The 15,480-nt window shown below is 37.7% G+C and overlaps 1 long non-coding RNA gene across 1 annotated transcript in view; it reads left to right on the top strand.

The window, feature by feature from the left end:
* LOC148188851 (uncharacterized) overlaps positions 1-15,480 on the top strand; it is a 207,226-nt gene that overhangs the window by 137,048 nt on the left and 54,698 nt on the right. The gene's annotated exons all lie outside the window — the stretch shown is intronic.

Here is a 15,480-nt window from a genome sequence, read left to right on the forward strand (position 1 = left end):
TGGTTTTTCTGTCAAAAACAGAAATCAGAAAATAGCTGAAACAATGTCCAAGAATAAACCAGTTTGAAATAAGGTATAAAAACATGATTTTCATGACGTACAGGGATGAAGAGAGGGTTAGACAATCACCAGGTGTTTTACAAGGGTAACGATTTATATATTTGGTTCCTAAATATTTGTTTATTTCCTCATTTATCTTCCTCTTTGTTCTGTAAATAATAATGTAAACTTTTAGATATTTAATTTTTGGTTTATTAGAGGATAGGTTTAAATCAGCGAGGAGGCTGGTTAATTATAATTCGGTGATTTATGGGGAAGGTGATTAAATAAGTTTGAACTTCTTACTCCTTTTCAAATATGTCATCAAGCCATCAAGTGTTTGACAATTTCTTTAGCTTTACGTTTGTCATGATCAGATATTGCGGTTTTTCTGTCTGTCCACTTGTTTGTCTGATCATCTCTTTTTACTTTTTTTTTTTTTTTTTACATGTTCGAAAAAAATGACCAATGAAAGGAGAAATGTCCCAAAAATTAAACTAGAAAAAGCTACAAGAAAGTTTCCTGAAAATTATTTAAAAACAGACAAACAGAAAAAGAAAAAAAGAATGTAAAACAAACATAATGACATGGAAAAAGTTGTTTAAATTGTAATGAATGCAATTGTAATTATGAAATTAGATTTTTTTTTCCCCCTAGTTTTCTTTTTCCCTAGACTTTTTCCTTAGCTTTTTAAAAATTCTATCTGAATCTACTCATTTGTTGCAGTTTCTGGAAAGTTTCTTACCAAGTTGCTAATTGCCTTTTTTCCCAAGTTGTGGAAAGGAATCGCACCAATGTACTCAGGGTTCAATGGTTTAAAAACTTGTAAAAGGCATCTGAAAGCAGCAGAAGAAAAGTGATGTCGCTCCAGGTTTCAAAGGGTTAAGGATGAGCACACTGCAGAAAGATTAAAATAAACGTAATAGATGTGCTGATATTCTCTTTTTTGGAAATCCTAAATGTCTGTATTTGGCCTGGATAAAGCTTTTGAGATATTAAGCCACAAGTTAAAATGCGCCTCATGCCCAAGTTTGCAAATAAGAAGGTTCTGCTTTGATTATATTTGTGATTTCCATGAAATTCATTGTCATATTGGATTTTCAAGATCAAAGTTTCCCTCTTTATTGAATTTAAAAATGTGACAGTTATAAGAGGAGTTACAATTTCTTTGAAGATAAGTGCATATAAACAACAAACATATCATTATGTAAAGTGGAGCTTGTAATATGTAGTTATAAAGCTTTTTCTGAAGTCCGTGCAAATGTGTAAAAGCCTTAAAGCAGGGGGGAGAAAAAAACCTCCTTAAAATCAAAGGGTGTTAGAAGTTTGGTTTTCGATGTTAATCTGACCATAAGTAGCCATTTACAGAGTACAAAGCCTGCTGTCAGCATTCGGCGGTAAATTCTCCATCTGCATGCAAAGGAAGAAACAATGATGCCATTATGTGGTGTAACCAAACAGTGGAACAGCTTGATATGTTGTAATATCCTCGCCGAGACCTCTGTTAAAGCCCATTTCCATAAAAAAGGCGGGGAGCTGTACTTAATAAGGGCAGAACAAGATTTCTCTTCTTAGAAAGAGACCAGGGAGGTGTCTGCGCACCATCATCTGCACAGCTCCTGTGTGGTGTCTGTTTCCATGCTGAGGCTTGTTTCTATTTGCCCGCAGAACGAAGGTATTACCACCCTTCGTTCAGCAAGCTCCTGCGCACATGACAGTTCATTTTCTGCATGATCTCCCAAAAGTCGATACGATCTTGTAAAGACAAATACCAGATAGCACTGGCTAACTGATGCAGTTTGGGGGGAACACCATTAATCATGCTCTCCTGGGGGGCGGGGGCGAGGTGCGGGTCTACCCAGCAAGTCTTCATGCATTAATAAAATCACCAGATGATCTATGAATGAATTTGCAGCTGGCAGTGCCTTCATTACCCATGGTTCTGCAAGTTATGGGAGCAGGGAAATAACTGGAGAAATCCCTGTTGTTGAGACGATACGTCGGCTAAATTAAGGAGCTGGAGACAGAAGTGTCACTCCAGGTCGACCACATTGTAAATGCCCCGTTTGACTGAAGGACGCACACAGTGTTATTGATGCATTACAAACCAGACTTGCAGTGTGAACAATCTTCACCCTATTATCAGCGAATGTGTGCATCTGTTTCTGAGACTGCGCAGTGATCCTGAATCACCTTAATATATTCAGGGCTCAACACTTCCTTTTAAAAGTGGTTTTCATTGTCTTATATTTTGAGTAATTTACACTGTAAAAAAATAATCTTGGAAACCGATTGCCTTGAAAAAGGAAAGGAAAGAGAATGGTACATATAACTATTAATCAATTTATGTTTACTTTGTATTAATTGTTAAGTTTGATCAAAATGTAGCTGCATTTACTTCTAATCTAATCTTTGTTGCAACCAAAATATGCCAATTGACAAATGATCATCACAAAGGGAGTTTTGACAATGATAAAGTAAGGAGATGTATTTGTTCTGTTTTATTAACATGTTTAAGAAAATACAGATGTGATTTTGTAGTTTTCAGCCAGATGAATACAGAAATGTAGCACACCAAACTTTTCAGTCAGTTTTGTCATATTGTGAAATGCTGCTTTTTGCAGTCAAATAACACAAATAGCCTATAATCACTATCTTAATATCGAAAAAAAGAGAGAGAAAAAGAAAAAAATGGAAATATAAAAAAATATCAATAATAATAAAAAAAAAAAAACAAAACAAGAATTCTCTCACATGTTAAAAATTGTAATCAATACAATTAGATTTCAAGTTCTTCTTCCCGGCATTCATCTTTAGCACAGCACACTTAGTACACTGGAGGTGAGAAAAATTAAAATGAATGATTTAATTAAACTTGTTATTTATAAGTTGCAACAACCTCACAAAAGTACATATAAGTAGATTTTAAGTATACTTAATGATAAGATATAAAGCAACACCAAGAACTGGTTGCCAATTTTCTCAGAATGATTGCCAATGGCAACCGGGTATCTGTAAATTTCAAGCCCTGATCTTATAATGTTTACTTTTTTCTCAGCTGTTGTACAATATACTGCAATTACCAGAAAAAGTGTGAGATCTCATTGCAGAAAGGCAGCAGTACACATATGATAAACATACTGTAGTTCAGCGGTTGAATGGCATAACAGATGAACCGTGTTATCCCAACACTAAACATACCATAGAGGCTGCTGGAAAGACATAAAAACATTCATGTTTGAGTACCTCATCAGATTTCCATATGGCTGTTGTGATAACAGCAGATTTCACTCAAATCTGTCTTTCTTTTGTTTTCAGTTCTTTTCATACTGTAACACAGACTTTCCTAATCATCTCTGGCAAAAATCCCCAAACAGAGATCAGAAGATGTATGTGATCGTAATGTTCAGAGGAGAGACATTATGCATTCACACCTATCTGACTCCTGCATGAAAAGATGTTTGAAAAAATAAGCTAGGTGAGTTTTGGCTGATGAGGAAGGGTTAGAGTCTGACATTAACTCATCTGTCAAATGTTTCTAAAATAAAAACCACCCACAAAGAATACTTGTTATCGAACCAGAACTTTGGATAGAGATCTTAAAGAAACATCACGTCTAGTACTATTTCATACACTACGTGTACACAGAGATAAATAATGCATACGATATATCTCTCAAGTTTTGTGTTTGAGTCATAACTCACTTTTATCAAGTTCCCATGAGGAGTAACAGGGAAGTGATAAAGTGTAACTGGGACATGAGTGATTTTATCTTAAAAAATTCAGCTGCTGACTCTTATATTCAGCATCGAAGGTACTCAATATGATTACACTTCTCAGGCCATTGAAACACTCGTGCAGTAAGGAAAGCTCTTTGTGATGCATGTAAATATTTACTGATTTGTATTGTTTTGCACCCTTGTTCTAAGATTATGTAAAGAAATGTCAGAATTCAGAATAATCATCCGAAAAAGTGCAATTAGTAAGATTAGTGGGATGTCCATGAACAAATTTGTCATACTATGAATACAATATGGCATCTGCAGAGAGCCGTAATGACTGGGTCACTTGTCCTGTTGGATTATTTTTTAATGCATTTCGAAAAGGACATTAAGGCAGTGAAATGACGTATTAAATGGCTGCCAGTAGTTGTGATGGTGCCTTGAAGGATTCTGTTTATTGACAAAGCCTAATGCAGTGCACTAAAAATGCTCTGTTGTGATGGTGAAAAAAATTGGTTGGTCTAAGTAGAAATATTTGTCTTATATTATTGTTGTTGATGAATTCTGTACATTTTAAGAAGCAATTATTTGATATCTGCTGAGTGAATTGACTCTAAACTGTACTTTGATTCAGATGGTGTGAATATCCTACAGAAGTGCAATTTTTTGTCTAATGTATGAAGATCAGAAGAGTTATAATCTATTCTATTCACTACTTAATTCAGTGCTATGTTCTTATACCTCACAGTCATACGGTGATGGATGGTGAGCTTACAAGCCAACTGTGGACACTTTGGTTTGTGTCCCACGTTTCCGTGTGTGGTAAGGATTATTCTTTTGCTAAGGTTAGATTGGTGAAATACTGTGATTTGGTGACATATCTTGCCTCATGTTGCTCGGCTCGTGGTATTGCTGCATGCAGCTTTCTCAAGAACTGCATACAAAATAAGAAACAAAAGTTCTGAGTACTTCTTCTAGCACTGCCAATACCAACATCCTGAGTCAGAGAAAAGGTGAAAGGGAAAGACTCCCTCGCTCTCTCCGCCCCTGAAAAACACTCATGGCTGCTGGCAGTCAGAAACACTGGTGAAATGCAGTTAGCAGAGGTGTTTTTTTTTAACAGGTGTAATAACTGCTGCAGTTATTAAATAGAGGAGCACCCCCACCCCCCACCCCTTCATTTTAAAATCATTGTAATTATTATTTTTCTTTGAAGTAGTAGTAGTAACAGTAGTATTTTTATTGTTATTATTATTTGTAGTAGTAGTATTAATTATATAAATTCTATTATATATTATATTTATTCATGATTTTTTTTCTTTTTTTATTTATTGTTATAAAATGTATTGAAGTCTGTAATTAGCAGGAAGGATTTTGAATAAGGGTGGGAGGGGCATGTGGATACAGGAGATTAGGGTACGAGTTAAAGAATCGCCTCAGTTCATGTTCTTGTGAAATGCCTTGTATGTCAGTCGGAGAGCTGTTTATTCTGTCATCTCAGATATGCTCTTGCTCAATGCTCAATACTTGTGTAATATCTATAAACAGATTCGAGAAAGAGTAAAGTAGAATAGCATGGATTTAATTAGTGGCGGTATTTTGCCAGCAGTAAGTGGTATAAATTAATATGGCAATTTCAATTTGAGTTACAATGGCAGAATGGCACTTTTCCTGTAAGTGATCTGAATGTGCTCATTGACTCCAGGGAAGTGAAGAGGATTCAGCTGTAATGTTAGAAAATCCAGCACATAGGGGTGTAATAATTACTAGATACCTGGCACTTTGTGCCAAAAAAAGGTTCCCAGCTTTTGGGTTGATCTTGCAATATGCTGCCCACTAATTATGAACAGTAGAGTGGATCAAAAATTAACAATAGGACAATTCATAATCGACCTTGTTTGAAGTTTAAGGTTTGCAGTCATCTCTTTTGCAATGGTCTATGGGGACGAGGCATTTTGGGCAGCAGGGGTTGCATCATTGATGGAAGTCCCTACTGGGAAAAATTGGAGGCGGAGAGCTGCATTCCTGGGGGCCTGATTCAGCATCCAGGGGCAAAAGTGAACCCAGCCTGCAGAGCCTTTAAGCCCCGTCCCCACGATCTCACAGAGGGCTGTTGACACTGAGCGTCTTTGGGTCCCAGTAATGCAAGCATCAAGTGTGAAGTAGATTTGATGAATGGTTCTTAAATTGTGCGAAGGACGGACAGACAGACAGGCAGACAGACAGACAGACAGGCAGGCAGACAGGCAGGCAGACAGACAGACAGGCAGACAGGCAGGCAGACAGACAGACAGGCAGGCAGGCAGACAGGCAGACATGCAGACAGGCAGACATGCAGACAGGCAGACATGCAGACAGGCAGATAGAAAGACAAGCAGACAGACAGACAGGCAGATAGACAGACAGACAGACAGACAGACATGCAGACAGGCAGACAGACAGACAGAAAGACAGACAGAGATTCTTGCTTTACTGTCAAATGAAGAATTTTTCTGCATCTTTAACAAAGTGCTGTGAGTGCCAATAATCTCTTCAAAAACGTTAATCGTGTTTTAGTTGTCACAAGCAGATATTATAGGGAAAACAAATCACATACCATATTTTCCGGATAAACATTTTGTTACTTCTCACATTTTAATTAAAACCATTTTCCTTTTTATGTCGATCAAATCTGAGTAGCCTCTGTGAAAACATATTTGCTGTTGCAAATTAGTAGTTCTGTGTGTAATCATAATATTAAGCAGTGAAGAGACTGAGATAACTGACATTTAGGTCTCTCATTCTGGCCTGTGCACCAATTGTGAATTCAAGACAGTTACCCTTCCGCCCATGCTCCCATTTCTTTTTTGATGCATTTTCAACTGCCAGGTAATGAGAATGCTACAGGCAAGATTTTGTCATCATGAAGACAGCTACAGAGCTTAAAAAGCCTTGTTCCCACAGCTAGTAATGATACACAAGATATCAATTACTGCATGTGGTGGTAGGGGCTGTCGATGATGTTGCATTTCTAGGTTGTTCCTAGAGGTGGAAAGAAGTTATAGATTACTTAAATCATTGAACAGAGTATGTGTTTCACTGCAAATATGTGGGGTCCTGTTGTGCTTGAAGCTGTGTCAGCACATAGCGGAGTGTTGGAGGAGAAATAGACCAGCAGGTGTAAGATGATTTTGCAGAGGAACCACAAAAGCTACAGTCTTTCCTGTTTCTGAAATGTGGCTTCTGCAAGATAAAATACACTGTTGTTGTTGACATATTAGTAGAAATGTTTCACATATTCAAGTACATACGATTGCGATCCAAATGAGTGCAGTCCAAGGCCATCTCTTTTCTCCTGTCAGAGAAACTGTTACTAGGGAGTCTCGACATCCTGACACAGTGTCGGAGCTGAATAGCTACCATTGTATCTCCACTTATCGCAGAGTGTGAATTGAACATGGTAAATCAGTTTGCAATGGAAACTGAATGAATCTGTTTTTCGCACTGGAAGATAAGCATTATAGCATTAGATGGGAATTGAAGTTTCCATTTGGAAAAATCTCATGAACAGCTCTCCCATTGTTGGCGATTCATGGCAGAGAGTTATGATATGATATATAATGAAGAGCTGATAAGAGTTAAGCTCTCCCGCAAAACTCAGCCAGCCCACACTGATATAAGACAGACATAGGAAGAGGGAAACCCGAGAAATGGTGCCCATCCACATAGAAAGCCACTGAATATAATGTAGTAAAAAAAAGACAAAATAAATGCCTGAAATAAAGCATGTATTATTAAACACAGCTGCATATCTGTTTTCCCTGCGAATCTCCATTTGCATGTGCTCAAAGAAAACTATTTGCATTACATGAATTTATTTGCAACATACAGTACTGTATCTGTGATACTGCTTATTTTTGCATGTTGCCTTGTGTCTAAAACTGGCAACACGAGCTTTGATAAATAATTCAAGTTATTTTCAAAAACAGAAGCTTATAACTTGATGTTTTCCGCTACATTTCTGTCCCGTTAATGATTTTCATCTATAAATGATCACCTCTTCATTTTACTTTGAGTAAAATGAAATGTTTACAGCTGACTCTTGCTTCATTTGATCTAATCCTCTGACTTGGGAGCAGCTTGTGAATTTGGAGCAACAATTCATCCGAGTGCTCAGCAAACAAGATGCAGAGCCATCAACAGAGTTGATAACAATGTCATTAGCATTGTTAGATCCCAGAATACAACAACACAGTTGTTGACACAGAGCAGTGAGTCACTTTCCATAAACAAGAGCCTTACATGTACGATGAACTATATTCATCCTCAGGGGAAACAGATAATTGCAGCTGCAAAGAACACAAAAATGGACAAAAATATCGAATACATCGTCATCATAATACTGACTTTTCAGTGGTAGAAATGAATTCTCTGCGTTTCTAAATGGCTAATTCACAGACGACGGCAAATTACAGATTTCACACGTATTGTGAAGGAATGTGCATTTTACAAGCAGCACAAAACATCTCGTACACTCTTTCAATGGGCCTTTACATACACCACGTGCATAAATCATTTCCCATTTCATTTAAATAATCAGACAGGGATGGAAATTAACCAAGCACGTTTTCTCAAGTATTGTACCACAAGTACAGTTTGAGGTACTTGTACTTGAGTTGAGTACTTCCATTTTGTGCTTTTTTTATATTATTCGTGACTCAACTTCCAGTTGACTTTCCCTTCATTTTTGCCCGTGCAGGAACTGAAAGTTTAGATTTAGTATCATAACTAAAATTACAACTTTTGTTATTACTGGAGAGTAAAGTATCGATACCGGTTTAAATGTGAACTGTATCAAACCTTACACATTGTGGTGTATCTCAGTGCACTACCGCCACCTGTAGATAAGATGAATAGAAACCACTCACAGATTATAGCATGTTTTACTAATTGAAATATAATGTACTGTAGCATATGAGCCACCACTGGTCGTTTAAGTCTTGTATGATGTAAAACGACCTGCAGCCATGGACTCGGGGAAAAAAAAGACAGATTAATTAAATCTAAAATGTATGACTATGAAAGCTGTTAATCACTTAAAAATGAATGCATGAACTGGCTCGTTTAATTTTCTTGGAAAAAAATCTTAGCAAATGCTTTTTGCTAGCCTATTTATTTTTAAATTACGTTGTTTCTATCTCTGTTAAGGATCACAGAGATTGGGCTGCTAAAGAGGTACAATGAGAGGGCAATTAATGTGTCAAGTTCTTTGAAAAATCAAAGAAAGCTTTAATGAGATAAAAGTTTTGCTAGGTTAAAGATAATAGGAAAGGTTGGACGATAAAAGGGTAACACTGTGATCTTCATGGGTATTCTTAAATCCCTGGTCTCCTCGCCCACACGTTTGCTTCCTCCATATTTTTCAGATGAAAATCCTCATGTATAATGAAGACCACATAGAGGATAGTTGTCTGCTGCCAAGATATCTCTCTAAAATGAATTAATCTGTAGAATTATTTAAAAATGGCAAGAAGCTGCAGAGATGGGAAAAAATGCCCAGGGGAAGACCGAGACCTCAGCATCACCTACAGAAGAATAAACGTAGATTTAGCAAAAAATAATAATCTTACTACGCTTTTGCATAAACTTATCCTGAGGCGAGCATGTGCACTAAAAGGCAGCAGTCCAGACCTCTTTGCTGTAATAACTCTGTACTACTTAAAGCTTCATCAGTTTGAATGTGTGTCCTGTAAGGCATGCAGGTTCACTTGGAGCAGCCGCACTTTTTTATTCTGTTGGCTACACTATTAAATATTTGCCTTATCTTTTCTGTAAGGCTCATATCGTTTCAAGTGCGGCTCGTCGTGAAGAGAAATCCCATTTTAGCTGTAAAATTTTACAACTCACTTAACCACACACATGCTCTCTTCCGCCCTCCCCACCCTCGTTTCTCCTTCCCACTTTTTCCCCCTCGTCTCTCTCTCCTTCCCCTCTTTCTCTCTCTTCCCACTCTTCTCTCTCCAGCTTCCTGTGCTCTCAGAAGGGTGTGATAAGTATAATCATAAGTGACTGGTTCAGCTGCTTCAGCTGCCTGAGCTACAGAGACCGATGTATTCTCATGATATCCAGGCACAGCTGTAAATGCCAGCGCACAATCCACACTAGATGCACTCACTAACACACACACACACACACACACACACACACACGCACAAATATGCAGACGCCCACACTCCAGGTACTTCATTTTGCATGCCAGTTGCTGTTAGAATGCTATAAACATGAGCATATTTACAACAGAAGGCAGTTAGAGATCATTTCTGCAGCACTACAGAGAGGCTGTGTCTGTCTCCAGGGAGAGGAGCTCTGCCTAACTGTCTGCATATAGTCTTACTGCGGTAGTTAGCGTCTTTATTTGCACACAATGAACATGCCCTCTGTGTATGTGTATCATTTGTGTGTGCAGATGCTTAGATCTGCTTGAGAAATTGTAGGTGTGTTTATGTAAAGTGCATGCTTACATAATAATAATGATTACATCTCACATTTGCAGTGTCTGGCTGCAAGCCTCCTGCTATCACATCAAACATCATCCTGTGCTTAAGCATGAATTTGAGGTACTTTTACTTTACTTGAGTTTTCTATTTTCATGCTACTTTATACTTGACTCTACTGCATTTCAGGGGGAAATATTTTACTTTTTTTAAGTTTTAAGATTTTTTCAATCTTGGTTAGAATTATGATTTTTGTGAATGTTTTTTTCCTCTTCTTAATCTATTTATTTTTTGTTAGGGGGGTGTTTTTTTTCCCTCTGTTGATTTTGAAGTTTGAGGTATTTTTCCCCGTTTTTTTTTCATGATTTTTCTTTTTTTGTTTTTTGTGTGTGTGCGCGTGGGTATATGCACATTCTTTTTGTATTTTTGAAGATTTTTCTGCATCGTATAATTTTATTTTTCATACTTGAAGTATATTTTCCTGCTTTCACTAAAGTACCTTTAATGCAGGACCTCTACTTGTAATAGAGTGTTTTCACAGGATGGTATTAGTACTTAGACTTACGTAAGGGTCTGAATACTTCTACTACTGACAAAGAGGCAAAGGTATGGCTTGTTTACAGAATGAAATGGCCAGTTTGTAGACAGAAGATTGAAATTGACTGCAGAGCTAGTAGACCATTTCGGTGGTAGCAACCTATTTCATTTCTCAGTGGTCTTCACTGAATGAGAAAAGCAGTATGTAATTGAGTGTATGGACAATGATTAGCCAATAGGAATCAGTTGTTGATTAAAGGAATTGTAAATTGAATCTTTGAAGAGGTGTCAAACAAGACGAGATATCGATCACAAGAGGACGAGTCCCTGTACAGTGTTCAAATGTTGTGCATCTGGTCCACAAAGCTCTTTGTGGTGGAGCTCCCGGTGAGTTCCCACTCTAATCCGCAGCACTGAATGAGTCACCAGGGGCAAGATGGAGAGCTCTTCCCCTCAACATGGCACCTGCACTTAGTATCTGTCAGTGGCTAGGCCGCATATCCTCAGGCTCAATTAATCAGAAGCCCACCTTTGGAGAATTGCGCCCTGGCCCGCATTTAAAGGTGCCGGCTGCCGTCTGTGCCAGTTGTAACCCTGGCAAGGGACAAGTAGAACAGGTTGGTCTGACTTGGCAGGGGGGCAAGATGGTGTTAATACAGACTTTGGGAGATGATTTCCTTTGAGGGAGATCCAATCCAGTGTCACAGCATGGTGCTCAGGAAGTGGTCGAGCTTCCGACTGATGGAGTTTCTAATTCAATCTGTTCCAGATCAGCAGGGGGGTCAGTGTTAGTGCCAGGGAGTAACCTCCCATTCTGTTCTCTGGTCACAGAGGAAATGTTGGGCCTATTGATTAAAGAAACCAATAGGCGATCAATAAAAGCGTTGAGAGCAAAAGCAAAGCAGCAGTCCATTTCTCTTTTTCTCTGTGAATATTTCAGCAATACATATCCTGTAGGACTCGGCTATTTCCTACCCAGTAAAATATGAACTGGAACGCACCTGTGTGCTTGGCTCTGGCTGATGGGAAAGAGAATTTCAGTCTCATTAGTGTGAACATCAGAGTGATCCACTTAGATATCCTGCGAGACTACGTTGATACATTGCTGCCATCTAGTGTTTAAAGCCAGTGCTCAGGTTTCTGAGCAGTGCAGGCTATGTGTACCAACAGCCTCGGTACTGGCCAAATCAGTTCATTAGCATTCTCATTGTGCTTTTAGGAGAATGTTTATAGTAATTTTAAAAGTTTAGATTTAATAAGTGTCTGTGAAGAACACACGGCCAGCACTAGTAGATGCTAAAGGAAATTCACACATAATTTGGACGTAAATTGAAGCTTTTTTGTGTTTAAGATGATGATAAATCATTTCAGTATTATTCATGACTTCTGCAAATTGTAATTTGTGCTTGCATTAAAGAGGCCGTAAGTCTTTATACATAAATTGGGCTTTGTCTAATCTTAATTAACAATATCTGTGAACACATTGAATCTAATTTCTTTTTATAGCTAAAATAAAATTAAGTTTTAATTGTCATCAATTTGTGATGAGACAGAAAGCAGCTCCTCTGACCTTGTGGACACATAGACACTAGTTGGTATTAATGTTCAGACTTCTTTAAGACTTTTTTTTCGGTCATAGTTACTACCATGAAATTAAGTTTATTTGGTCCATAAATCTACTTTTGTTTGGCTTCCACCTCATTTTCTTCTCTCATGATTGTACAGAGGCTCTTTGGCCCTCAGTGGCAAAGACGAATATGTTCACATTTACTCTGAAACAGCACAGTGGAGGACGAAAAAGGCTCCTCTTCTTCATTCATACACCATTCTGCCCTGGGCAGCAAGAAGCTTCACTCCTCAAAAACTGGCCAATAGCGACTAACTTTGCAGTAAAGCAGTATCTATAAACTTTATATAGTTACAGGCAGTTGATTTCAATTTCAAAGATATGTGAAATTGGCAAACTTATTTATTTCTGATGTCATTTTCTGACATAACTAACATTTAAAGATAATTAGTTTAACATGGTGGTCGGACCTATTACATTTCTGCTGCTAAAGTAAGGTGCTGCTTTAGATGGGTGAAACAGCAAAATGTATTCACGCCATCTGAAAATATCAATATCAGTTTAAGTGTGTGCTATATATTGAATATTCTCCAGCTATACATTAGGGCAGCAGTAGATCAAAAACTCCAGTGTTCTGTGAAGAAAAATTACTGTTCTTGTCAGTGCAATCTGGCGGCTTTGAGATAATGGCTTCAATTCACCATCTGATATTTCTGTCTGAAGGCAAGGTAAAGCTCTGAAAATATTCTAAATATAGTGTAAACCTAAACTCATATTGATTTAGGCTGGCCATTTTTTAGGTGGCAAAGAACTAACCAAGTTAGGCAGTGTTTTCTCAGCACTGTTTCAGGAATTGGAGAGGGGATGCTATGCTTTAGCTTCCATACCATGCTGATATCAGAGATAACTGCCGTGGCGGCAAAGAGGCAAACCATGGGGACACTGACTCATGAAATCACATACACTAACATGCACATGCAGCTGGACCGTAACACACAACAGAGAAGCTCAATTACAACCGCACAGAGATGTAGCATGACTTAATTCTCTATTTAGGATGCAATTATGCTACTATATATTTACAAGGTACACTGTTGTTTGCTGCTATATTACTGCTCTGAATGTCGCATACAGCTCCTTAACTATCAGTTTATACATTTTTGACACGGTTGTCACCAATAAAATGAATTATTCAGTGCGTCTTTACCATCCAATCAGTTGCACTTATAAATCCTGATAACACTGTCCATCTAGTTCCACCTCTTTGTGCTCAGAGGAATACTCAATCGCCACCACTCCTTTTTCAAACAAGCTCTCCCTCTGTTTCATCCAAACTTGTCAAATTTTATTGACTTTCATCCTTAGACACACATAATATAAATTCTTCTGTCTGGGGATGTACAAACGCATCAAAAGGAATACATATTTGAAGGTTTTACAATTGCTCTCCTCAGTTCAATTTGAAAAAATTGCTGCTTAAAACCACAATTTTAAATTTCTCTTAATCTTTTCAAACCTGAGCAAACTGGTTTGATTTCTTTCAAAAACACGGGAAGACGACACTGAGCAACAATACATGGCCCAAAACATATCAAGATATTGGTAAAATGTTATTACCTAAAGATTAATAAATAACAAACTAACCCTCCAAAAAGTGCAGAAAATATAAAAAATATATGTCTTGTTTTTTTTCTCTCACATGTTTTTAAACATATAATTAAAATGATCATAAAGTTTTCCGGACATTTTTCCATAGTTTTTTGTCACCCTTTTTTAAACTATTTTTCAGTTCATTTTCAGGTCACTCTCTCCATCACCTTTGACAAATTCCTTGTAATTTGTGGGACATTTCTTGCTAAGTTGGTCTTTGCTTTTTTCCCTATGTTTTTGAGAGAAATCAAAATCAATTTGGTAACATTTCAAAAGGTTAAATAGCTTGTGAAAGGCGTCTGAACTTAGGCAGCACAAGAAGAGTGCTGTCAAACCAGATTTTAAAGGGTTAAAACAGGAGAACTGCTGCTTTTACATGAATTCACACAAAATCACAAACCTGTCTCGGAGGAGTAGTTAGTAGTGTGGAAATCATATTCAAATCAAATCATATATATATATATATAACAAATCAGTTTTTCACTTGTGATTACTGTCACATTAAAACATTATTGACCCGTTCTTCTTTGATTTTCACTCCTCCTCACGTCTGCTTGTTGTTTCTGTTTCTTGTCAGCAGTTTCAGTTCGACCTCCTCCAGCACAGAGACACATTAACAGATCTCCAACTTTTCTTGTGTCCCTCTCCTCCACCTGTCTTTCAAAGTTTTTCTGCATCTGTCTTTGAGACCATGATGTGGGGAATCGCCTTCATCAGGCTTTCTTTCTTCCTCATCTCTGGCCTCTCCTTCACAGATCTCCCTCATTTCCTCCCTCTCTCGTCTTTCAGCCTCTCCCTCCATCTCCTCCATTTGCTCAGACGCCTTCTTTAGCTCCCCATTTCAGCTCTGTTTTATTATTCTTTTCATCCCTCTCTCCTTTCATCTGTCTCTCTAGTTCACTTGTTCGCTTGCAGAGATTTTTGAAGTCTTGAGGTCATCAAGAAACTTCTTCAGCTCTTCTCTTCTTTCCTCCAACCATTCATCTCTCTCTCTTTCTTACTTCATTCAGCATTTTTTGTCAGTAGTTTCCCATTCTTCTCTGTTGAGTTCATCCTTATTTTCCCACAGTCACATCCTAACTTTGGACTTTTTCTTTATCGAGAGCGTCTTTGGTTTGTGCATCTTTTTCTCGTATTTGTTCCATTTTACTTCCTGCTGTTGGCACCTCACTTACAGTAAAATGTAATTTCACTTTTTCTTTGTGTTTCCACTGAATTTTGTTTGCCTGTAGTAGTTTTGATTGAAGCTTTTGCTTTTCTGCACTGCTGCTTTTCACCCCTTTACACACACTTTTTTTTTTTTTTAATATTGCTTCAAAGTCTTTCAGCATATATTGATATCCAGCACTGTTTTCTAGAATTTTGGTTTATATGCAGCTAATCTGAAACAGCAAATACATTTAAGGGAAGCCACTCTTTGTACGCCACCATCCTCCCCACTGACCTTCAGACACCAATGCAGAACATGAATATAGTGTTTCATTACCTGAAA

This window comes from Plectropomus leopardus, chromosome 8, assembly GCF_026936395.1.
Source record: "Plectropomus leopardus strain MGB_pleo_1.0 chromosome 8, ASM2693639v1, whole genome shotgun sequence".
Taxonomy (NCBI): domain Eukaryota; kingdom Metazoa; phylum Chordata; class Actinopteri; order Perciformes; family Serranidae; genus Plectropomus; species Plectropomus leopardus.